Raw genomic sequence first — 25,319 nt, 5'->3', positions numbered from 1 at the left:
TGTCTTCATTATTCATGAGCTCCTGTGATAACAGCAGAGTTTTTACTGATCTGGTGACCCATGATGGGCCTCTAGATAACTTCCGGATGGAGACTGGTCATCAGAAAGATAACTATGTGGTTGGGGGTGGGATTTTGAGCTAGCTTAACCCTCCAGGGATGGGAGCCAGAGATTGAGTTCAAACATGTGGCCAATGAGTTAAACAATCACACCTTAGCTATGAAATCCCAAACTCTGGACCTCAAAGCTCATTGAAGATTGCTCTTTGGTGAATACATCCATATGCCAGGAGGATGATTTGCCCTGATTTCACATGGAGAGGGCACAGGAGCTCTGCATTCTATGTGCCTTATTGTGTCCCAAGCACTATAAGGTAGTTTTTACTAGTTCCATTTTTTAAATCTAAAAAACACATTAATTAAATGGCTGATAACATTGCTAAGAGTGGAGTTGATCTTTCTAGACTCTAAACCTTATTCTTCTTGATTGTTTTATGATTTTTTTCTGGCTCCCTTGAGTATGATCAATAAGTATCTATTGATCTAATAAATAGGATTTAATTTTATCAAATATGCTTCATTAAACAGAATTTCAAATTAATGTTTCCTTCTCTATGTCAGAACGCTAGATCTCCATAGATTATCTATGAGATTGTAGCGTTAGTAAAAAATGATATATTCCACTGGGTGATATTTTGTTTTTTGAAGCCAGATAAATGATCGTCTCATTTTCTTTATTCGTTCTTTGAAAACAGATTTTAAATTCTCAAAAGATTATTTCAATTCCTTTAAGACCAAAGGAGAGTTTATCTCCCCACACAGTATTAGAAGTGATTCAAAAACATTTTGAGACATTGAGCAAGATTACTGAGAAATGATATAACTTATTATGCAACAGGAAGAACTCTTATATTGTTTTTGTGTCCTTAGAGCTAATTAAAAAACATTAAGCCTTAACCATAAATAGAAATATCTGTGACTAAAAGAAAGAGCAGCAATGCTGGCTATTTGTTGCCAGCTCACCTTAGAAGCTTTCATTTATTTGCCTAGAATGAAATATCTTGGAAGAAAGACACTCAAAAAAAATCCTTATTCCTTAAAATAACAAAAGATCCATATGAACAACACCAGAACAATAAAATAAGTCATACTAATAAATAGCATATTGTCTTGTTTTTGTTTAAAATAGTCAAAGAAAACATGCGGCTTTGTAAAAACCAAAGTGCGATACACTTTGAGAAAAGTTGTGTTGTCACTATAAACAGATGACTTTAAGCAATACATTGCTATTCAGTGGAAGTTCCTTGTGAATAGGCATAGGGAACCTTTCTCACTTGATGGGGTTCTGACAGCAATGATTACAGATGGGGAAAACCCACCTGCTGATCAGAGAGGTAATAGAAATTCAGCCAAAGAGGCATGGAAACAACTAAAAATCATGGAAATGTACAAATTTCACCACTTGTGGCTCTTGCAGATACTGTGATAAGTGTGCAATCAAGAAAACCAAAAATATATGACACTTTTGGTTTATAAAGGCCTCCTGCCCTGGGTAGCTCTCAGACAGGGATTGGCAGAGCATCTAAGGCAACAGAGGTCCAATCTCTAAAAGTACAGGTTGCCTCCTTGTGAGATCCATTTGCACTCAGTGGAATAAGCATTGTCATTAAACAAATCTCTCACTACATCACGCCAAGAGCGAATATTTTGCTATCTGTACACTGCCAACAACCAAAGTTTTGCAAACCTTTGTAGCCCTTGGTAACAATCATTCTTGCTTTTTTTTTTTCCTTATAGCCATGTAATTGGCAAGTGGCTGTAATCAGTTTTACAAGTGAAAACAGTAAATGCTTTACTTTGTGTATAAAGATGAGTTTTGCATTTTGAGGCACTTCTGTCAAATAGTAGGAATTATTCAAGTTGAATCATTTTTAGCTCTCCTATTTGACTTATTTATGCGCTGGTAAATATTATCTATATTCTTACTATGGATTTGCCTAGGATGCCCAGACTCCTGAAGCATTCACTCTGTCTTCCAGGAAATCATAGTTGTGTACAACCCATACACACAACAACTGTATGTAAAAGTTCTGTGCCAATTACTATGGGAAATCAGAAGGGTACCAAAAACATTGGCAAAGATAAGTCAGGGAAAGTTTCATAAAGAAATTTTCATTTGAAATAGGTTTTTTTTAAATTTTTAATTTTATTTATTTAATTTTTGGCCGTGTTGGGTCTTTGTTGCTGCTCGCAGGCTTTCTGTATTTGCAGCGAGCAGGGACTACTCCTCATTGTGGTGTGCAGGCTTCTCATTGTGGTGGCTTCTCATGTCGTAGAGCATGGGCTCTAGGTGCGCGGGCTTCCGTAGTTGTGGTGCATGGGCTTAGTTGCTCCGTGGCATGTGGGATCTTTCTGGACCAGGGCTCGAACCCTTGTCCCCTGCATTGGCAGGCGGATTCTCAACCACTGCGCCACCAGGGAAGCCCTGAAATAGGTTTTAAATAATTAGTAGAAATATATCTCTAAGGGTAAATGAGATTAACATTTATTAACCTGTGCATACTTTCTGTGCTACAGGCTTTGTTTAAGCTGTTTCTGCTAATTTTCATGACATCCCAATGAGGAATCTTTATCTCCATTTTAAAATTAGGAAACAAATGTTCAGGTGGGCTAACTAACAAGAATGTATATAACTAATACAAAAGTAGCAAAGCAGGGAAAGAGAAGAATCCTAAGTCCCTGCATGACCAAAAGGAGTAGGATGACCCTAATACCCTAGCCTTGTCAGACTGTTATATGAGAGCAAAATAAACCACTATATCATTTAAGTAACAGTTTTCTCTCTTTGATATAGCAGCTAGACTTTTTCCTAATATATAATCTAACTGCTGTCTTCAGTTTCTTTTCTACGATGTGTCTTATTAAGTCTCTAGTTACCTGATGAGTAATCTATCATGACCTCACTGATTGCATCCTTTCATCAAGTTTAAGAAGGACCTGAGCATTTTGGTAATATGTTTTCTTCCTCGAACTTCTTGAACTTCCAACAGTTGAAAAACACAGATTTTTGTTACCCTGTTGGTGCTCTGTAATTATGTGCAACATGCACTGTAAACCATCAAGATCTTGGCTCATAAACCAGATTACTTGGTCTTTCTGTGGAAGTATTAGCAGTGAGGAAAATGGCAGCAGATGGCGTTCCCCTGGCAACTGTATTTCTACCTTACCAGTTCCTGTCAGTACCTGTTTGAAGGTTTCAAACTTGTAGGCAGTTTAGTACCTTTGACAGACTTGTTGAAGAAACAGCTGAGAGTATCTCTGAGAGCAAAAGCTTTCTAAAACTGTCAGTTTACTGCATCCAGTTCATTCCGAGGGCATTTGGTTTTATCAGGGGTTCAGAATTATGATCACTTCTGATGCACCATAAACTGAACATAACTAGCCCTTTTTCTCCACTGGTTGGCTTGTTCAGGGAGGCAGTACTTAAAACTGTAGGGATACGAATTATTAGTGTAGTCAGTACTTAAGCTAGGTAGCCGTGTTCTGGTGGTAAGCACAAAGGATAAGTGGGTGACAGTATCTCTGAAATGTGTTGTTTGTACTTATCATCTAGTAAGATAGTAATGACCACCTTGGAAAAGTTTCTGCTCCAGTTTGGAGAAGCATCCCATCTCTGGCAGGTCAGTTCTCTAGGAAGCAGATTCTGAGGTGGTGAACAGGATGTTTATTAGGGAGTACTCTTCAAATCAACTTCATGTACAGGAAAGGAAGACAGAAGGATTGGGCAGAGGGAGAAGTTAAGTTGTGTGAACATCAAAAGCCTCATCCAAACCCACAGAGAGCTCTGAAGCCAGAATACCTGTATAGCTGACCTGTATTGTGGACAGGGGACTAGACCCCTCAACTTCTAGGTTGACTCATCACAGGATATACTCTATCGACCATTCTAAGCACCTCCACGGTGACTCCAAACAACAGATTCTTCTCTTAGTTTCAGGCCCTTCTCCTTACCCTTCTAGAAATGATGATTTCATCTCTGGAGTCATCTACAAATACCTTTTCACTATGGTACCAATGAAAAATGTATCCCAATCAGGGAGTGGCGTAGGTGACACTAGATGTCAAATAATCCCTTTACTCTGATGTTCTTAAATGTCACTAAAATGTGACATGCTCGTGTCTCTGTTCCAGTACTACCTGCAACTTCTCTTCCCTTGACTTGGTTATTCATTCTGTTATTCACCATTTACATGCCACATATTCTTCCTTGTTGAACAGTTTTCCTCCTTGAAACAAGGTTTTTATGCAAATTATTATTGGCTTCTGCCTGAACTTGTCAAAAGTATAGTGTTTCAAATCCAGACCTTTTTCTCCCTTAACACAGGACTGGTGTCTACACAGTCTGGCACCTAAGAACACAACAGTCACTCAGTAGGAGCTTGTTGAACTTAATTGAATCATATAGAATTTCTTCCCTGAAATGTGAGTGTCCAAACTATTTGTGTTTCATTTGCTGTTTCACAAATCTGGAAATGCATGAATTTCAGGAATTCAAAATGCCTTTGAAAATACCCCTTATGAGATGTCACTTTAAAAATGTCCTTTGCATTACTGAACTAATGTAGACTATTGTTATTGTTAGTATTAATAGTATTATTATTATGGATCTTTGGTTTAAAATAAGAATCGATGTTGGCTGACTTAGGAAAAAAGATAATTTACTGTGAAATTATTGATTGACACAGAATCAAATGGTAGACTGAAAAACAGGCTGGGACATGGGCAGGGCTTAGCGAATTTCCAGCGACCCCACAAGCAAGAATTAATTAATCTCAAAAAGACATCATCATGGGAATACATGTATGCATTCTATTTTAATTATAAGTTTTTTCTTTTATGCCTTCACTCAAAATTCAAATACTAGTTTTGATTGATTCTAGTCTGATCAAGTGCCTATTCCCTACCCACACCATGATATGTCTCCTGATTCTTTTCATATTATTCATTCTGTGTTTCTCATCTCTATGGATATCTATCAATACTTATCCTCCTAGTTGTCCAAGTTAGAAATCTAGACATCCTATGACATTCATATATAGTTTTTTCTATAGGTATAAATACGTCTATTATAACATTTACATATCCTAATCTACTAAATTCTGTCCACCCTTCTACCTCTACCCTGACTCCTACCCTGAATACCCATTAGAGACTGCAAACTTTTTATAACATGGACTGTCATACCTTGTCTACTTTATTGAGTGTACATTATATGGGCACAAAAACTTGCAACAAAAACAAAAAATATCTTTCTTATCCCCAACCACTCAGGAGAGTTCAGTCACATTTCTAACCAGAGCTTAATATTTATGCAGAGATAAATATTGTTTTCAGAATAATACATGCAAATATTTTTAAAATGTTGAATCATATTAAAAGACTCAGAGTGATGACAGGAGTTCTCTATATCATAATCCAACTACCTTTAAACAAACACTTTCAACTTTTATTTGCTATTTTTCTGACATTTTCCTGAGTACATATTGAATGTGCTTTTACTAGCATTTCTCAAGTAATTAATGTTAGACTTAGGTACTGACTCCTATTATGTCAAATATGGGTGCACTTTTTCCTGGTACTTCCTCTTTCAAAATCCTCCTAATGTAGGTCTGCCCCACTTATATAAATTCCTTTGAAATCCCTTTATCTCTCTCTGTTTTCCTGAACACTCTCTCTTTTTTGCTTATTTATTTATTTTAAACTCATTTTATTTGGAGATTTCCCTCAGAAGTCCATTGCGTTTAGCTCTGCATCTTTAAGAGTGAGCTGCTGGCTAGAATGCTGACTGGAGTTGTTGTATCTATGTTCAGCTTGCTGACAGGATATGGAGTCAACATATCAATGCTTTTTCTGAGCACCTTGGTAGTCTAAATCAGTCTACCTCTCACTCCCTCTTATTTATTTAACACGTTAGAAGCTAGCTCATTCTCTAGACAGCTGCACTTTTTTCTGTGTATGTCTATTATTTTTTAAAATTAAAAAAATTTAATTAATACAGTTTTAAAGGACTTTTTCCATTTACAGTTATTACAAATTATTGGCTACATTCCCTGTGTTGTATAATGCTTCCTTGAGCCTATCTTACACCCAATAGTTATTACCTCTCACTCCCCATCCCTGTATTGCCCCTCCCTCCCACACTGATAATCACTGGTTTGTTCTCTATATCTGTGAATCTGCTTTTGTTTTGTTCCATTCCCTAGTTCCTTGTAATTTTTAGATTCCACAGATAAGTGATATACAATATTTGTCTTTCTGTATCTGACCTATTTCACTTAGCATAATGCCCTTCAAGTTCATTCATGTTGCTGCAAATGGCAAAATTTTGTTCTCTTTTATGGCTGAGTAATATTCCATTGCATATATATACCGCATCTTCTTTATCCATTCATCTGTTGATGGACACTGAGGTTGCCTCCATATCTTGGCAATTGTAAATAATGCTTCTGTGAACATTGGGGTGCATGTATCTTTTCGAATTAGTGTTTTTGTTTTTTTGGATATACACCCAGGAGTAGAGTTGCTGAGTCATTTGGTAGTTCTATTTTTAGTTTTTTGAGAAGCCTCCATACTGTTTTCCATAGTAGCTGCCCCAGTTTATATTCCCACCCACAGTGTAGGGCTCTGTTTTCTCCACATCCTCACCAGCGTTTCTTATTTTTGTTCTTTTTGATGATGGCCATCCTGAGAGGTATGAGGTGATACCTCACTGTGGTTTTGATTTGCATTTCCCTGATGATTAGTGATGTTGAGCAGCTTTTCATGTGCCTGTTTGCCATCTACATGTCCTCTTTGGGAAAATGTCTATTAAGTTCTTCTGCCCATTTTTTAATCTTTTTTTTCTTTTTTGGTGGGGGGCACACCGTGTGACATGTGGGATCTTAGCTCCGTGACCAGGGATCGAACCCACGCCCCCTGCATTGGAGTTGTGGAGTCTTAACCACTGGACTGCTGGGAGATTCTGGGTTGTTTGTCTTTTTGATGTTGAGTTGTATGAGCTGTTTATATATGTTGGATATTAATCCCTTATCAGTCATATCGTTTGCAAATATTTTCTCACATTCAGTAGGTTGTCTTTCTGTTTTGTCAGTGGTTTCCTTTGCTGTGCAAAAGCTTTTAACTTTAATTAGGACAACTGCATTTTAGAATTCTTTAGTCATTATCCAAGTCACAGACATATACCTCAAAATGGAAAAAAATTGAAATTAAAGTTTGCGCTTGGTATGGGAAATGAGAAGTAAGAGAATGTCACAAAAATACTGTTAAGGTGCTTGATGTAACTGGAATGTGTAGATGTGAGTTTCTGAAACATTGTTTTAACTTCTTTGTGAAACTTATCCCTACACCTGTTGAACTGTACTTAACTTTCTTAGCCAGTTCCACACACCAAAAATGAACGTACTGAGTGATCTCCACAGAAAAGATGCAAACTGAGTCAGAGAAGTAACTTTTCAATTCTTATAGTTATTTTTGGTTATTTCAGCAGTGTACAATACTCAAGTTTCAATGATCAATTACTGAATATTCTTTTTAAGGTTTGCCTTCTGGGCAGTCAAGGTGGAGATCTTGAAACACTTAGTCGCTTGCTCACAATTGAAAACCTGTTAAAATCTCTTCAGAATGCTTCCATACTTTGGCTTATGGTAGTGAAATATGTTAGAAATAAAATTTGGCCAGTTTGGCATGTTTTGGTTCTCCTACTTGACATGAAGGCATCAAAGCACACACATGATGGAGGCACATACGTGAAGCAGGAAGGTATCTTCCTGTCACAGTCATTGTGCTAACTTGAGCCCACATGCATATAGCCGTGAGCTATTCTTCAGTCACAGTTTCTATAGAGTAACATGGGTGTGGATATGCTTTCTCTTTTAGTAATGGCAAATAGAATTAAGAAGTGAATTAATTTTCTCCATTTAGAAACAATCTGCTAATATCATGTAAGTAAAGAGCAGGAGCTTTAACACTACTGAAATAAGTTAAAACTTCAGTTTTCTGCTATTTGGTCTTGTGGTGTTAGGGCAAATTACTAAATAGCTTAGGAATTGGAATTCCATGTGAAATGGAGGTAACTCAGTGTTTTGGCTATGCTTCTGTTTTTGTTTGAGCAGTTAACTTCCACTTACATCACAGTGCCTTGGAAAGAATTGGTACTTAGTCAATTCCTTTCCTCTATTTCAAAAATCCCAAATCCCTTCTATATCATTTTAGACACACTTTTATTTTCTTCCTATCAAGATCATAGGATTGATAGGCCATTGGTATCAGCAAATATATTACTCATTTTGGAAATATTCTTTAACTCTAAATATTTCATTTTCAGTAGATCTTTCTTCAACAATATATGCAAAAATTTGGAAGAGAGGGACTGTCTCTTAGTCCTGTTGTAAATAGGATACAGTATTAGCAACAGAACAGAATATAGTACAATTTGCTAATGGAATCAATGAATTGAGCCTGAGAATATTCTTTAAAATCTCATTAGAGAGGATCTGAATCTTTTTGAGTATATTATAAAATAAAGTTTGTAATTAAATCTTAAAAAAAAACCCTCCAGGCCCAAACAGTATCATGGTAAAGTCTATTATATACTTAAAGAATAAATAATACCAACTCAAAAGTGTATTTCAATGAATGGATTAAGAAGATATGGTATATATCTATATCATATCTGTATACACACACACACACACACACACACAATGGAATACTACTCAGTCATAAAAAAGATGAAATCTTGCCCTTTGCAACAACATGGATAGATCTTGAGAGTATTATGCTAAGCGAAATAAGTCAGATGTAGCAAGACAAATACCGTATATGATTTCACTCATAATGTGGAATAAAAACAAACAAGCAAACAAAGAAACAAAATAAATGAACAAACCAAACCAAACAAACAGGTAGATACAGAGAACAGCATAGCGGTTGTTGGAGGGTAAGGGACAGCGGGGAGGGCAAAATGGCTAAAGGGGATCAACTATGTGTGGCGAATAGAAACTAAATTTTTGGTGGGGAGCCCAGTGAAGTATATACAGAAGTAGAAATATAAGGTTGTACATATGAAACTTATATAATATTATAAACCAATATCACCTCAATTAAAAAATTAAAAAAATCGTCCTGAGAATTGAATTGTCTAAGCAGAAAACACCAAATAATCTATAAAAGAACTCCTAGGACTAATAAGTGAATTTAACCATATTGTAGAATATATATGTATATATGTCACAACCATATACTTATATAACTGTGATGAATAAGTGGAAATTAGAATTTAAAAATACCATTTAAAATAGCACCAAAAATTAAATGCTTATATATGAGTCTAACATTATCTGCATAATTTGTATGTGGAAAATTACAAAACACTGATTAAAAAAAAAATCAAAGAAGTCCTAAATTAAGAGATTATTAATTGGAAGATTCAATTTTGTTGAGATGTCATCTCTAACAATTTGATTTCTAGATTCAAGGTACTCTCAATTGAAACCCCACCAAAGTTTTTCTAGATATTGAAAAGCCAATCCTAGAATTTCTATGGAAAGAGAAAGAAAGGAACTAAAATAGACAATTCTGAGACTCTAAAATTCTGAAAATGAAGAACAAAGTCATAGGCCCCACCTTACCCAATTTTAAGAATTACTGTAAAGCTAGTATAAATGAGACAGCGTGGTATTGTCAGAAGGATAGGCACATAGATCAGTCAAACAGAGTTAAGAGCCTGGAAGTATACCCATATGAATATATTCAACTTATTTATTTATTTTTTTTTGCGGTACGCGGGCCTCTCACTGTTGTGGCTTCTTCCGCAGGGGAGCGCAGGCTCAGCGGCCATGGCTCACGGGGCCAGCCGCTCTGTGGCATGTGGGATCTTCCCGGACCGGGGCACGAACCCGTGTCCCCTGCATTGGCAGGCGGACTCTCAACCACTGCGCCACCAGGGAAGCCCTCAACTTATTTTTGACAAAGGTGTAAAAGGAATTCAATAGAGAAAGGATAGACAGCCTTTTCAAATAATGAGTTTGTTTCATTCCTTACAAGCAAAACAAACAAAAAAACCCTCAAAATAGATCATGGATCTAAATACAACATATAAAATGATAAATCTTGAAGAAAACTTAGGAGAAATCCGTGTTGCAATGGGTTCATTAAAGAACTTTTAGAAATCAAAAGCATGATCCATAAAAGAAAATGTTGATTAATTGGACTCAATCAAACTTTAAAATATTTTGCTCTTTGAAAGACATTGTTATGCAAATGAAAAGACAACCTGTGGAATGAAGAAAACGTTTGCAAATCACTTATCTGATGAATTACTTATACTGAGAAGATATAAAAACTCCCCAAACTTAATAATACAAAACCAACAGCACAATAAAAAATATTCACAACACTTGAACAGACATTTACATATATTTGGCAAATAAGCACATGAAAAGATAGTTGATATCATTAGTCACTAGAATAATGCAAATTAAAACCACAGTGAGATACCACTATACACATATTAGAATGTTTTAGAATTTTAAAAACTGGCAATATCAAATGTTTATGAGGATAGGGAGCAGCTCTCATGCATTGCTAATGGGAATTTGAAATGAGACAGTCACTTTGGAAGACAATTTGGTAGGTTTTTTTTTTAAAGCTAGTACTTCAACATCAAATTTATCTTTTAAAGATCATAGTTGTCATATGGCCCAAATCTGACACATAGGTATTAACCCAGTGAATTCTGAAATTTATCTTCACACAGCTTTATTTATGATCATCAAAAACTGGAAACAGCACTGTGGTGAACAGAATAATAATTACCCAAAGATATCTACATCCTAATGCCTGAAGTCTGTGAATACGGTAGTTTACATGGCAAAGGGGTATTAAGGTTTCAGATGGAATTAAAGTTGCTAATGCACTGACTTTAAAATAGGAAAATTATCCTGGATTATCCAGATGGGCTGACGGTATGGACAAGAGTCCATAAAAACGGAAGAGAAGCTGGAAGTCAGACCAGACAACTACCAAGTGTGAGATGGACTCAGCTTGACATAGTTGACTTCGAAAAGGGAAGGAGATGGCCACAGGCCAAGGAATGTGGGTGGCTTTTTGAAGTGAAAATGGATTCTCTCCTAGAGGCTCCAGAGAGAAATGCAGCATTGCTAACATGTTGATTTTAGCCCAGTGAGACCCATTTTGGACCTCTGATATCTATTAAAAAAACTGTGTGCTACTTTAGGCCATTACGTTAGTAGTTAACAGTCTATTTACTTATTCATGAACACCATAGATGAAACGTAAAGGCATTTTACTGAAAATGAAAGGCATTTCATTTTCAGGCAAAATGAAAGTGGTAGGGATGGAAACAGGTAAGTGGTTGCCAGAGCTTGGAGTTGTAGGACTGTGTTGACTACAAAGGCCATGATACATGACAAATGCATTTGTAAAAACCCATGCAACTATATACCACAAAGAGGAAATTTTAATTGTGTACAAATTAAAAAGAAAAATCAATCAGGAAGTTAGGGAAACTGCAAAGGAAATATGTATCTTTCAATTTGATAAAAATATAAAAGCCAATGGAGAAATCACTTATATTCCTACCATGGAGAGAAGCATTGTCAACTGGTAGTGCATATATTCCCAGAATCTTTCTATTCATATAGATAGATAGAGATAGCTTGTAAATTCATGAATACATCCTGAACAAATTTTCGTATTATTTCAAAATCATTTGTGGTTTTTAATGTCTCAATTGTGCCATTTCTATGAAGTTTCAGGAACTGTCAAGTTCTCAAACTGTTTATTTGTTATGACTAAACTGGTGTCATTAATGCTGTCCTGTTAATGTTGAGATTACAAATTAGCAGTTGTCTAAAGTTGTTTGCTCCTATTAGTTACCTATTGCTGTGATCAATACTACCACAAAGTTAGCAATTTTAAAAACATACATCTATCATCTCATAGTTTCTGAGGGTCATGAGAGGCATAGTTTAGCAGGTTTCTCTGTTTAGGGTAGCATAAGGCTGCAATCAAGTTGTTGGTCAAGGCAGAGTTCTCACCAGGAGACTTGGTTGGGGAAGGAACTGCTTCCCTTCTTGTGTGGTTGTTGGCAGTATTCGGTTCCTAGTGGTCGCATTACTGAGAGTTTTGATTTTTTGCTAGCTGTCACCTGGAGGCCCCCTTCAGCAACTAGACACCCTCTGCAGTTCCTTGCTATGTAGGGTTTCCGAACATTGCTACCTGCCTCCTTTCTGCCAGCCATGGAAAGAAAGAGAAAGATTTCAACCAGACAGATGCTGCAGTCTTATGTAACATAATCACATACATCTTGTCATATTTGCAAGTAACAGGTCCCACCCACACTTAATGGGAGTGGAACACACAAGGGTATGAACAGCAGAAGGCAAAAGGTGAGGATGATGGGGGCATCACAAATGTGTTTATCAAGAATCAGCTGATATTGGGACTTCCCTGGCTGTCCAGTGGTTAAGAGTCCGTGCTCCCAGTGCAGGGGGCATGGGTTCGAACCCTGATCGGGAAACTGAGATCCAACATGCCACACAGTGTGGCCAAAAATAAATAAATTAACAAAAAAGAAAAAAATGAGGAAATTCTGAACAGGAAAATGTTCCAAATTTCTTAAAAAAAAAAAAGAAGAATCAGTTGATATGGATGGACCTGGAGACTGTCATACTGAGGGAAGTAAGTCAGACAGAGAAAGACAAATATCATATGATATTGCTTATATGTGGAATCTAAAAAAGGGTACAAATGAACTTACTTACAAAACAGAAGTAGAGTCACAGATGTAGAAGACAAACTTATGGTTACCAGGGGGTAAGGGGCATGGGAGGGATAAATTGGGAAATTGGGATTGACATATACACACTACTATAAATAAAATAGATAACTAATAAAGACCTACTGTATAGCACAGGGAACTCTACTCAGTACTCTGTAATGGCCTATATGGGAAAAGAATCTTTAAAAAAGGGTGCATATAGGTATATGTATAACTAATTCAATTTGCTGTACACCTGAAACTAACACAGCATTGTAAATCAACTATACTCCAATAAAAATTAAAAAAAAAAAGAAAAAAAGAATCAGCTGATGAAAGTCTCCGGTGGCATCCCATGTACTGTGGCTTACAGTGCTGGTGTCCTCTCCAACGACCTCGAAAGAATTCTTTTATTGTCTTTAGTGCCCACCTTAGTTTCTAGTTTCTAGTTTACTTGTGGTAAGTAGTCTCTTTTTACTTCTTAGGGAAACTGCTTTCCACTTGGATCAAATAGCTGAGTGTTCCCTTCTTACTCAGTTCTTATTTGTTCTTCATCTAGAAATGCCTTAAAATTTCCAGCATGTGTGTGGTGCCCAGATCTGTAGCTGATGAAACGTTTCATATTTTACAATCCTTTTTTTTTTTTTTTTTTACCAGGACTCTGGAAGGAAAGGTGATGTATCCAAATTACAATATTTATTCAGAATTCGTGGGCATCTTTTAAAGTCTTGTTTGAGAAGGAGAGGGGAGCAATTCTGTAATAAATACCATGTATCAACTAGGATATCTGCATCCCATAGTCTGAAAATCTGTTGAGTAGGGGTTAACATCTGGCTTGCAATCCCTACCCACTAGTGATGGTATGAATTTTTGTATTTGCTTGTACTTAAGAAATATCCCAAATTAAAAATATGTATATATTTTTCATATATATACACATATATGTATATGGAAATAAACAGTAAACATGACACTTCTGCACATCTTTCATGCTCTCTCATTGTTCTTTTGTGGCTAGGCTTGAGATTTTTGCTTGCCCAGAGGACCTGGTGGTAGGAAGAAGCCATCTCTGTTTTCCTCAGTGAGTCCCATTGCCTGGGACCTGAGAGAGTCTGTCAGCAGGACACATTCCCAGGGTTATCCTTGACTGTGCATCAGACAGAACTCTGTGTGTGTAGGTTGGGGGGTCAGTCAGCAAGCATGTGGGTTCTGCCAAGAGTATGTCTCCTCATGGAATTTGCAAGTCAGCTGTTTGATGAACATACAAATGACTATTTTTAACAGCATGTACCTGTGTAGTGTAAGTTAGGAGATGAAGGTAAATGTGTTTATTTCCATTTTTTGTATACCTATTAAAATTGTCCTTGACATACAGTGTCCAAAAACTGGTCTCAATTTCCAGTTTCACTTTGTTTACAAACAAAATATATATAACTCATGCAATGCTGATTACATTTTCAATGCCAGATAATGAAATCATGATGTCTGTTCAATTTATGTCATCATTTTATTTCCACTGGGATTATTGGAGGTTTTTTTTTTAAAAAAATTTTTTATTGTTATAATGAGTATTTCTGTGGACCTTAGAAATATTTAGTTTTTCTCTCCTTCATCTATGTTTTCCCATTTTTCTGCCTTATCAGAAAGCCTGCATAGTTTAAGATAATAGCCACTTATGTGGCTTGTCTCAAGCAAAGCTTTTAATTTACTTTGCCATAAGAAAGCTAAGGTTTATCCTTAGGTTAAAATGTAGTTGCTTTCCTTGAAATAAATAGAATTCACCATATATTTGCATATAAAATATGCTATGAAGTATGAATAAATGCCACAGTTGAGATAAAAGCGTATCTTGATTAGATATTCATGCATATGGGTATATAATTATATACATACATCTAAATGCATATGTATCTGTATATACACAAACACAATTATATGCACTTATTTCTAAATTTACTATTATTTATGCCTTCTCTTCTGGTCAAGATTTCCTTTATATGTACTGATGGGGGGAAAAAATAAAAACTAAAGAACTATTGATTGGATTGTTTACCCAAGATCTGAAGCCCTCAGTTTGGAGCATTCCTCTTGCATTGACAGCAGCTTAAATTTAGTTCACAGTATTGGTTTTGCCACATGGAATTTTAAAGAAATACTATAAAAAAATAGTAAAATCTCTGTAAGTATTTATATTTAAGGCATTAATTCCTTATCTTATGTACCAAAACTCTGTGTCTGTTGTTCAACATTGAATCTACCCTATGTCTCTTAGTCAAATTAAATTTCACTTCTTCATCTTTTTAATGATCATCTCTGTCAGGCTTTGCTCTTGGCTATTATTAAAAACATTTCTGAATGAAAATGATACATACTATGAACTTTGTCTTCGTAGAGTGAATTCAGGTGCCTTCTCCTAGAATGAGTAGAGTCAGTGGCATACCGAAATAATCAGTTAACCTCTATCAGAAGTCCCTGCTGGGTAAGATTCTCTTTAACTTTCCAGGTCCCTTGGCAAGGACCTTACTCCTCTCTACTTGTGCTGCTTGAACGATGTCCACATTCCTTATGGATGCATTTAAACATGGTCAGGAAATGCACTTTGGGATCAATTACATTTCTTTTGTAGCCTCTTCTTTGTGAAGAACTAGTCATGAGTTTGAGAAATAAAATGGCTTCTCAAGCCTATGACTAGTTCTGAAACACTTGGTGTTATCTACTTGTTTTGTGGCTACATATCTCTTGCCTTTCTGTACTGCTTTTTCTGTGGTTTTATATTTTAAAGAAAATGGACCATAACATTGAATTTTACCATGTGTAGAGTGTTAAATATCTCTAGTCACACCATATATAATTTATAGGGTCTTAGACAAGTTAATTAAAATCTTAAAGCCTTTGCTTCCTTGTGAATAAAATAAGAGATAATTGCAGAAACTTTCTGAAAGAGTTTGAGGATTTAATTATATGTGAAGCACCTGTACACTGTCTGGTGCATGCTCACCACCTAATAAATGTTATCTATTGTTTGTTTTTTATGAAAAGGGACTTAAAGCACATGTTTATACGTAATCTCATTTGATTCACAAGTAACTTTGTGATACAGGAATTATCTTTCAAATTTTACATGGGAAATAACACCAGAGATACTAAGATACTAAGTGACAAGTTTCCACAGGAAGCGTGGAGAAGCTTGGACCATTTGCCTCTAATCTTGCATGCTTCACATTCTAGCATAGCTACCAGGCGGTCTAGAAAGGAGATATATCCTACAAGATGCTGCCTGTCCATCAGCTCCAGTTGTCAGCATTGTTTTCAAAATGTAGAAACTCCAACCCTTCAGTAATTTGATATCACTTCCACTCTACCACATTCATCTAAGGACCATTATCTGTCTATTGGATTATTGTACTGGCCTCCTTACTTGTCACTTTGATTCTGCCCTTGCCAGCTGTCACCCCAACACACAGAGTGTATCATCAAGACCTTAGATGTGCTTCATTTGTCATGATGTTTTGTAAAAGTTAAATGGATATAGGTGAGTACACAGTTAAGTGGATGTAAATGTCCTAAAATAATGTTTAGCATTACATATATTGCTGTATAATGCTATAATTGTGCATATACACATGTGTAAAACATATATATTTAGTAAAACATATATATGTAAAGCTAAACACCATATGAAGAACAATATATATGTATATATGTATGTGTATTATATATATATGTATATATGTATATATATGTATATGTATACATATATATGTATATATATGTATGGGTATTTTATATATATATACACACACGCACACACACACGCACACACACATACACACACACACACAGTTGACCCTTGAACAACATGGGTTTTGAACTGTGTGAGTCCAGTCATACACAAATTTGTTTCAATAGTAAATATTGAGAACTACACAATCTGTGGTTGGGGTGAATCTACAGATGCAGAACCTTGGATACAGAGGGCTGACTGTAAGATTTTCAACTCTCTGGAGGGTAGGTGATCTTAACCCCCATGTTATTCATAGGTCAACTGTATATATATTTCTCTTCCCTTTCTTTATAGCTCATACCCATCATGTAAAGAGTGTGAACTGGGGATCATTTGAAAGAACTTCCCTAATATTACAAGGGTAAACTGACTGAGACAAAAAAGACCAAAGATCTTATGGTTCCTGAACCAAAGCCCTTTTTACCACGTCACCTCTTTAGAAGAGTTATTCTTTGATTATGTTCCTTGGAAGTTGAACTTTAAATGTATGCTCTTAAAATAGGGATAAAATCTGGTTTGTTTTATTTTTGTTTTGTTTTGTTTTCTTTTTTTGCGGTACGCGGGCCTCTCACTGTTGTGGCCTCTCCCGTTGCGGAGCACAGGCTCCGGACGCGCAGGCTCAGCGGCCATGGCTCACGGGCCCAGCCGCTCCGCGGCACGTGGGATCTTCCCGGACCGGGGCACGAACCCGTGTCCCCTGCATCGGCAGGCGGACTCTCAACCACTGCGCCACCAGGGAAGCCCTGTTTTATTTTTTTCATGATCTAATGTTCCAGCAGGCAGTTGAGATGTAGGGAGATCTAGCTCATATTCTAGACTGTCATTTTCTCTGTTTGATTCTGAGTAAATTACTTCTACTCTCCGTGCCTCAGTTTCTTCAACTGAGAAAAGACTATATTATAATTATTTCCAAGTTGAAACATTTTGCAATTCTGTGAATAGCAATAAAGTTTAGCAAATCCTTGGAGTTGTGTTTATCCATTTAAACTTTGCAGTTCTGTAATTAAAATGATTAAATATGAGCATAAAAGAGACCTTTCCATTTACTAGGACCTTTCTTAGAGAAAACAGCCAGTCCATGATAAAAACAACAAAGCTGCTTACATTTACTGCAGAGGACTTTCAAAACGTATATTCCATATTCTTACTGCTTTACAAATATATCCTAGTTATTGTTTTATCAGTCTGGGCTCTACATTATACTTGGACTCAAACCCAGTGAGAACGTTCCTGCTCTCCTTCTATGGGATATAGCTTTGGTTTGGGGAGGCTTTGTTTTTAGCACTGATGACAACTCTAAATAAAGTCTATTTTACCTGTTTAGTTTGCATTGACTGACAGAGTCTGTGTAAGAGAAAAAAATTTCAAGGTTGCTTGGTTCAGTGCTTTGGACCCATTGCTCATGGTCTGTTGGTTTCTTTGAAAAAGCCTTAACTTATTTAATGCTTGGACCACTTAAACTCACTGTCATTTCCAAATTAAATGCTTTAAAATGGAATGTATGACGAATTAGGATTTAACTTCTGCTATTCCCTCCAGTATCTCTTCCCATCACTCATTTCAATGAACCTGACACTTGATAGGGAACCCAGAATTCAAAATGTGTTTTTTTCACCTTTTGTACATGGTGGATCAGTCATTTTGTCTGAAAAGCCCAGTAAGCCTTCTCACTTTCTCATCTCCCCCTACCCTAGCTTATTTTAGTATCTTAAAATTATATATTTGGGTGATTTCTGGATGCTCTACCCTTCCTTATTATACTGTAAGCTCCATGAGGTCAGGTAACATGTTTGTGTTACTGCTCATCACTTTAGAGTCACCATACTTTATACTCTCCCAGGACAGTGCCTATGTGCCCATGTTTATATGTACTTAGGATGTGTTTATTAAAAGGGTGAATGTGTGAATTAATACATTCTTCAAGATTAAGCAGAATAATTCTCTCTATAATACAGTCTTTGATTTTTTTCCCCCTATCTCTTCACAACTCTTATCAAAACTATTTACATCCTTCTCTGTTCTATGGGCATGTTATTTATATGCCTAGTTGGTACATTTTGTGTGTGTTAAAGATATTGGCTTAGGAAAGTGCCTTGTCTAATTTGGACTTATTTTGCTGACCACAATGTCTGGGTATAGTCATTCATGCAGCAAATATTTCTTGAGCAGCTGATATGAACCAAGTAATATTTATAATCAGAAGACAGTTTACCCATCCTTTCAAACCAGTATTTAGCTCTACTTCTGACTTACAAATAATACCCAGTGGTGGTGTGCCAAAGAAGGAATAGATGAGTCACCTTACCCCTCACTCTGTGCTAACACATTTCTACACATAAAGCTGAGTCTCTATACCACTTGCAGTAATTTAGCAAGATCGAAATAATTATGTTTTTAATGGAATTTGAAAATCATAGTTATGGTGCTTATACTAATGTTTAATGACAATCAGCTATTGTGGACCGAGTGACTTTGAAATCTGAGGTAGAAGGTACAAGGCAAATTCATCTGTGTAAAATCTTAACATTACTTAAGTATATCAAACTCCTTGTCAAATTAAAAAGAGTAAGTGATTCACATTTGTGTACGAAAATTTCTCTCTGCTTTGGTGATTTCAGTGTAGCTTATTAGTAAATCACAGTGATTGTGAGATAAATGGTGGTAAATTGATGTGGATGCAGTAACTGCTTGATTTTTATTGTTTTATTTAGTCAATAAATAACATAGTGGGTGTATGTTTTGTAGAAATTTTCTCCTACCTGGTGAGTAACACACTTCACTTTCTTTCTAAATGTATTGCTAACATTGATTATAGAGCACAGCTTAATTTACCAGTGCAGGAAGCAGCAACCTACTATTTAACAAATCCAAATATACTTTCTCTCATTTAAATTTCTCTTCATACTAAATTATGTTGTATGTGTTGTTTCTGTAAAGAATTATCATCTATTTTCAGCAGCTCTCTTACAGGTGTGTAAGATCATTTTACCCCAGAATATAAATTATGCTGATATGTATCAAAATTGTGTAGATTATCAATTTTTTGAAGATTTTTATGATACTTCACAAATTAAAAAACCCATCAATATATTGTTAAAGGAAGTAATGATGCCCACATTGAGATACTGTGTTAAATAAATAAAATATTGAATTTAAATAACCAAACAGTATTTGAAGAATAAAGGCACTCGATTAATGTTACTTCCTTTATCTTCTTCCTGGGAATTATACAGCTACAAACACTTAAAGAAAAGGGAAACTAAACATGAAATAAAGAATATAATACAATAGAAATTATAATCTTGGATTTTTCCACCCACTTTTATAGCATTTTTACAATAGGAATTTGTTTTTAATTGTTATGTTAGTTAATATGTAGAATTCCTAAGATACTAGTGAGTATTTTTTGCTGTGTGAGCATCTTTCACTGTGTTTGTTTTGTTGGTTAAGGATTGTTCTATCATTCTGTTTTTTTGGAATAAACTATGTAAAGCAGAAGGTTTTTTTCTCTTTTTTTTTTCATAAATATTTGGTAGGAATCTCCAGTTAAACTGCCAAGGCCCTATACTTTTGTGTGGGAGGGTATGTTTGTATGTGGGTATTTTGTCTGAAATACTAATTAAAACTTTTTAATGCACAATGAGCTAATCCTGTTCCTTATTTCTTCTTGATTCAGCTTCGGTAACATGCAGTTTTTAGATATTTCTTCAGTTCATGTAAGTTTCAGACTAGAACTGCTATTCCCACATTTTGATTGGAGCATGTAGTCCATTTACATTTAAAATAATCACTGTTAAGTATTTACTTATTGCCATTTTGTTCATTGTTTTCTGGTTGTTTCTGTAGTTTTTCTCTGTTCCTTTCTTTTTGTGTTCTCTTCCCCTCTGATTTGATAACTTTCTTTGCTGTTAGGTTTGTATTCCTTTCTATTTATTTATTTATTTATTTATTTTTTGCGGTACGCGGGCCTCTCACTGTTGGGGTCTCTCCCGTTGCGGAGCACAGGCTCCGGACGCGCAGGCTCAGCAGCCATGGCTCATGGGCCTAGCCGCTCCGCGGCATGTGGGATCTTCCCAGACCGGGGCACGAACCCACATTCCCTGCATCGGCAGGCGGACTCTGAACCACTGCACCACCAGGGAAGCCCTCTGTTTAATTTTTGTATATCTGTTACAGGTTTTTGGTTTCTGGTTGCCATGAGGTTCATATATAACAATCTATGTAGTTAGCAGTCTATTTTAATTAATTAATTAATTTATTTATTTTTGGCTGTGTTGGGTCTTCGTTTCTGTGCGACGGCTTTCTCTAGTTGTGGCAAGCGGGGGCCACTCTTCATCGCGGTGCGCGGGCCTCTCGCTATCGCGGCCTCTCCTGTTGCGGAGCACAGGCTCCAGACGCGCAGGCTCAGTAGTTGTGGCTCACGGGCCTAGTTGCTCCGTGGCATGTGGGATCTTCCCAGACCAGGGCTCAAACCCTTGTCCCCTGCATTAGCAGGCAGATTCTCAACCACTGCGCCACCAGGGAAGCCCAGCAGTCTATTTTAAATGAATGGTTTTTTAAGTTTGAGCACATTCTAAAAGCACTACATTTTAACTCTCCCACCCACATTTTATGTTTTTGATGTCATATTTTACATCTTTTTGTGTATCACTTAACTAATTATTGTAGTTTTGGTTAATTTTACTACTTTTGTCTTTTAACCTTCATCCTAGCTTTACTGGAGGCTGCTCCACTACCTTTATGGTATATTTATCTTTACCCGTGGGATTTCTTCTTTCATAATTTTCTTGTTTCTAGTTATAGCCTTTTCTTTTCCATTTAAGGAAGTCCCTTAACATTTCTTGCAAGGCTGGTTTAGTGGTGATGAACTTTTTAGCTTTTGCTTTTCTGGGACACTTACCTCTCCTTCCATTCTGAATGGAAACCTTGCCAGGTAGATTATTCTTGGTTTTAAGTTCTCTCCTTTCAGTACATTGAACATATCATGCCAGTCCATTCTGGGGCTGCCCCCTAGTTCGGGCAGGGTGGGAGCCATTTTGGAGGGGCTAGTCAGGACAAAAAAGTTAGATGGGGTGGTTCCTTCGGGGAATGCCAGGGCAGAGGTGCCAGGTGTTAGCTAGGTTGATGGAGAGTGACAGAAATGGCACCAGCCAGTGTCAGGCCAGTTAGGTGGAGAATTTTAAAAAAAAGTGCCTTCCAATGCTTCTTTCCCCAGAGAAAATTCCATCAGATCCCTACCCCTTTGGCACACATCCTAAAATTAGTCAATTAATCTTATTCTCATATGACCCAGGCATTTTTCAAGCTACTGCTTCTGCACTAAGATTCAGAGTAAGTGAGTTTGTGCAAAATCACTTCAAGAAGAGTCATGATTTCCTACAGCCATCCTGCTCTCCTGGACATAAGCCCTGCTGGTTTTCTAAGCCAGACATTGTGGAGGTTTGTCTTCCCAGTGCAGGTCTCCTGGGCTAGGGAGCCTGAAGTGGGGCTCAGACCCTTCAGTTCTCATGAGGAACATATATGGTTGTGATATCCCTCCTGCTTTTGGGTCCCTGCACTAGGGGTGTGGGTTCTGGCTAGACCCTGTCTCTGCCTCTCCCACCTGTCTCAATATGACCTTTTTTTATATATATCCTTAGTTGTAGGAAATCTCTTCTGCCAGTCTTCAGGTCATTCTCAGAGATAGCTGTTCTATGTGGAGCTGTTTTGGTATGTCCATAGAAAGAAGTGAGTTCAGGATCTTCTTACTCTACCATCTTGATCTGGACCCCCTCAATCATTTCCTACACACTGTCTCATTTGATTTCTTCAAGATTCTTAAAAATTAACTATTTTAGAGAAGTGGAGATCCTCATTCAAAATCACACTATCAGCCCCTAATGGAACCCATCTCTTTTGGTTTATAAGTCCATTATTCCTTCTACTACCCATACATAATTTCTATCTCTGCATCATCCAAATATTGTACTTGATATAAAAGACTAGATAATTCATGGTATGTGATCAGTTAAAATATTATACTGAGAAAAATATATAAAAAGTGGTGAACTTTCTCTTTTCTCACTAAGAAGCCAAGTCAGAAAAACAAATGTAGGGCTTGGTCTAGAATTCAGTGACCAGGAATATATTTGAAGGAGCATGAATAGAGTTTTTGTTTGATTGGTATGCATTAAGATATTGTATATTATGCCACAAATTATGTTTACAAGATCTAAAGCATGGTTTTTGATCCATTTTTTTGTTGTCTGTTTCCATACAGGAGGCACAGTTAAATAGTGGAAAGAACAAGGGTTTGAGTGATAGAAGACCTGAGTTCTGATTTTTGCCTCCCCCATTTGGTTGGAGTGACCTGGAAAAATCATTTCTGCTCCCTGAGTCACTAGCTCTTTGATTTTTAATTTAAGGAGTTGAATAAGATGATTTCTAATGCTCCTTTAAGTTCTGGCACAACTAGAAGGATAGAAAAATGTTCTCAGAAACAAAATGGGAACAACAGCCACAAAAAATCACCCTTGCTTTTATGGCCTCCCTGTTGTGAGAGGGTTTCAACAAGTCTCAACTGTATCAAGCCAGCCTGAGTAGTTAGTAGTCACTGTTTTGAACAAAGTCACATTTAAGTATAATAAAAAGTTAATTTTATGTGTTTAAAATGTTTAAATGTGTAAATATAGGAGAAACTGAAGAGCTATCCAGTGATGGGATTTTAATGAAAGTAATTAAGCTACTTCATCCTTGAAATATTTTTTGGGGAAAAATCTGTGCTAAAGCCTCTTCAATGACTATTAAGGGAATGCTAAGAATAAATACTAATAGGACTAAATGCCTGTTACATACATGTTTTTGTGTTATTGAAAACAAAAGGAAATTATCTTAGATTGATCAGAGAAAGATAAAAATCCATTAATTCCCTTCAGGCTCAGTGAACTGATATAACTGGTAATTTTTAATATTTCAAGAATATATCTTTCTTTTTTTCCTCTTTTAAAATTTTTTTTAGGGATTTGGGATAGCAAGAGAGTTAGATATCAATTAACCATTGATCCATTTTTCTCCTACTTTCTATATTTTGACATAGTTTCTATTTAATCGGTGAAACGTCATCAGAAATGTTTCTCAGTTCTGTTATGTTTTTATAGCAATTAATGATTTCATCTAGATTCTTATGATAGTTTATTGATATGAGTCTTATTTCTCTGTATTTGTGTCTTCTACTTTTTATTAGTAAATATTTTAGTTGAAAGGAGAGGTTACATAAGCTACTGCTAATCAAATATTTAAACATCATATTTGTATTTGAGTGGGACTTTAATTTTTAAAAATTACCAGTTTTATTTAAATAACCAAATACATTAAATAAAGCATTCCATGGCGAGATCTAAATTCAGGTACAAGGAAAGTTCTATTGTATAATACTGTTCTAGAAAGCCTAAATCAGTGGCTTCCCTAGTGGAGCATCAAAAACTCGAGTCTTGGGCTTCCCTGGTGGCGCGGTAGTTGAGAGTCCGCCTGCCGATGCAGGGGACGCGGGTCCGTGCCCCGGTCCGGGAGGGTCCCACATGCCGCGGAGCGGCTGGGCCCGTGAGCCATGGCTGCTGAGCCTGCACGTCCGGGGCCTGTGCTCCGCGACGGGAGAGGCCATGGCAGTGAGGGGCCTGCATACTGCAAAAAAAACCCACAAAAAAACCCTCGAGTCTTGGGTACAGTAGTGACAGAACCAATGACTCTCTGGAGTTATGTTCTATATATCTCCATATGTTTTCAATAATCCAAGGAACTTTTAATACATTGACAGAACTTTTTTTTTTGAATTTTATTTTATTTTATTTTTTATACAGCAGGTTCTTATTAGTTATCTATTTTATACACATCAGTGTATACATGTAAATCCCAATCTCCCAATTCATCACACCATTACCACCCCCGCCACTTTCCCCCCTTGGTGTCCATACGTTTGTTCTATACATCTGTGACTCAATTTCTGCCCTGCAAACTGGTTCATCTGTACCATTTTTCTAGGTTCCACATATATGCATTAATATACAATATTTGTTTTTCTCTTTCTGACTTCACTCTGTATGACAGTCTGTAGATCCATCCATGTCTCTACAAATGGCTCAGTATTGTTCCTTTTTATGGCTGAGTAATATTCCGTTGTATATATGTACCACTCCTTCTTTATCCATTCGTACATTGACAGATCTTAGAACTCTTATTCTGTAAAATAAAAAACGAAAATAAAATGTTTAAAAATTATAATTTTAAATGAGGTAACTCAATATCCATTATATATAGGAGATATAATATTATATATAGTCAATTATTTTTCTGGAACATCCAATCAAATAAATTGAGACCTTTTTAGAAATTGCTAGGTGATTTTAAATGGTATGGTAAACTATATATGTATAATATATATATTAGAAGGTCAACATTTTTTATATAATCTAGTAAAAATGACTTGAAATTATTCTGGAAGATGCTTTCAATAATAGTAAGATTATTTTATTAAAACAACATAAAGTACATAGTTACAAATACAATAAGAAATTTATGGAAAGCATAAAAAGAAAATTATAAAAGAAGACAATTTTTAAAGTCTTAAAAAAAAGAATGGTGTGGCATATACTTAAATCACCACATCACAAGCACATCTAAGCATTAGAGGAAAAAGAGATAATATTAAGACAATATTGAT

Source organism: Orcinus orca, chromosome 14, assembly GCF_937001465.1.
Source record: "Orcinus orca chromosome 14, mOrcOrc1.1, whole genome shotgun sequence".
NCBI lineage: Eukaryota > Metazoa > Chordata > Mammalia > Artiodactyla > Delphinidae > Orcinus > Orcinus orca.
The sequence above is the reverse complement of the archived record's forward strand: the minus strand, read 5'-3'. Positions refer to the sequence as shown.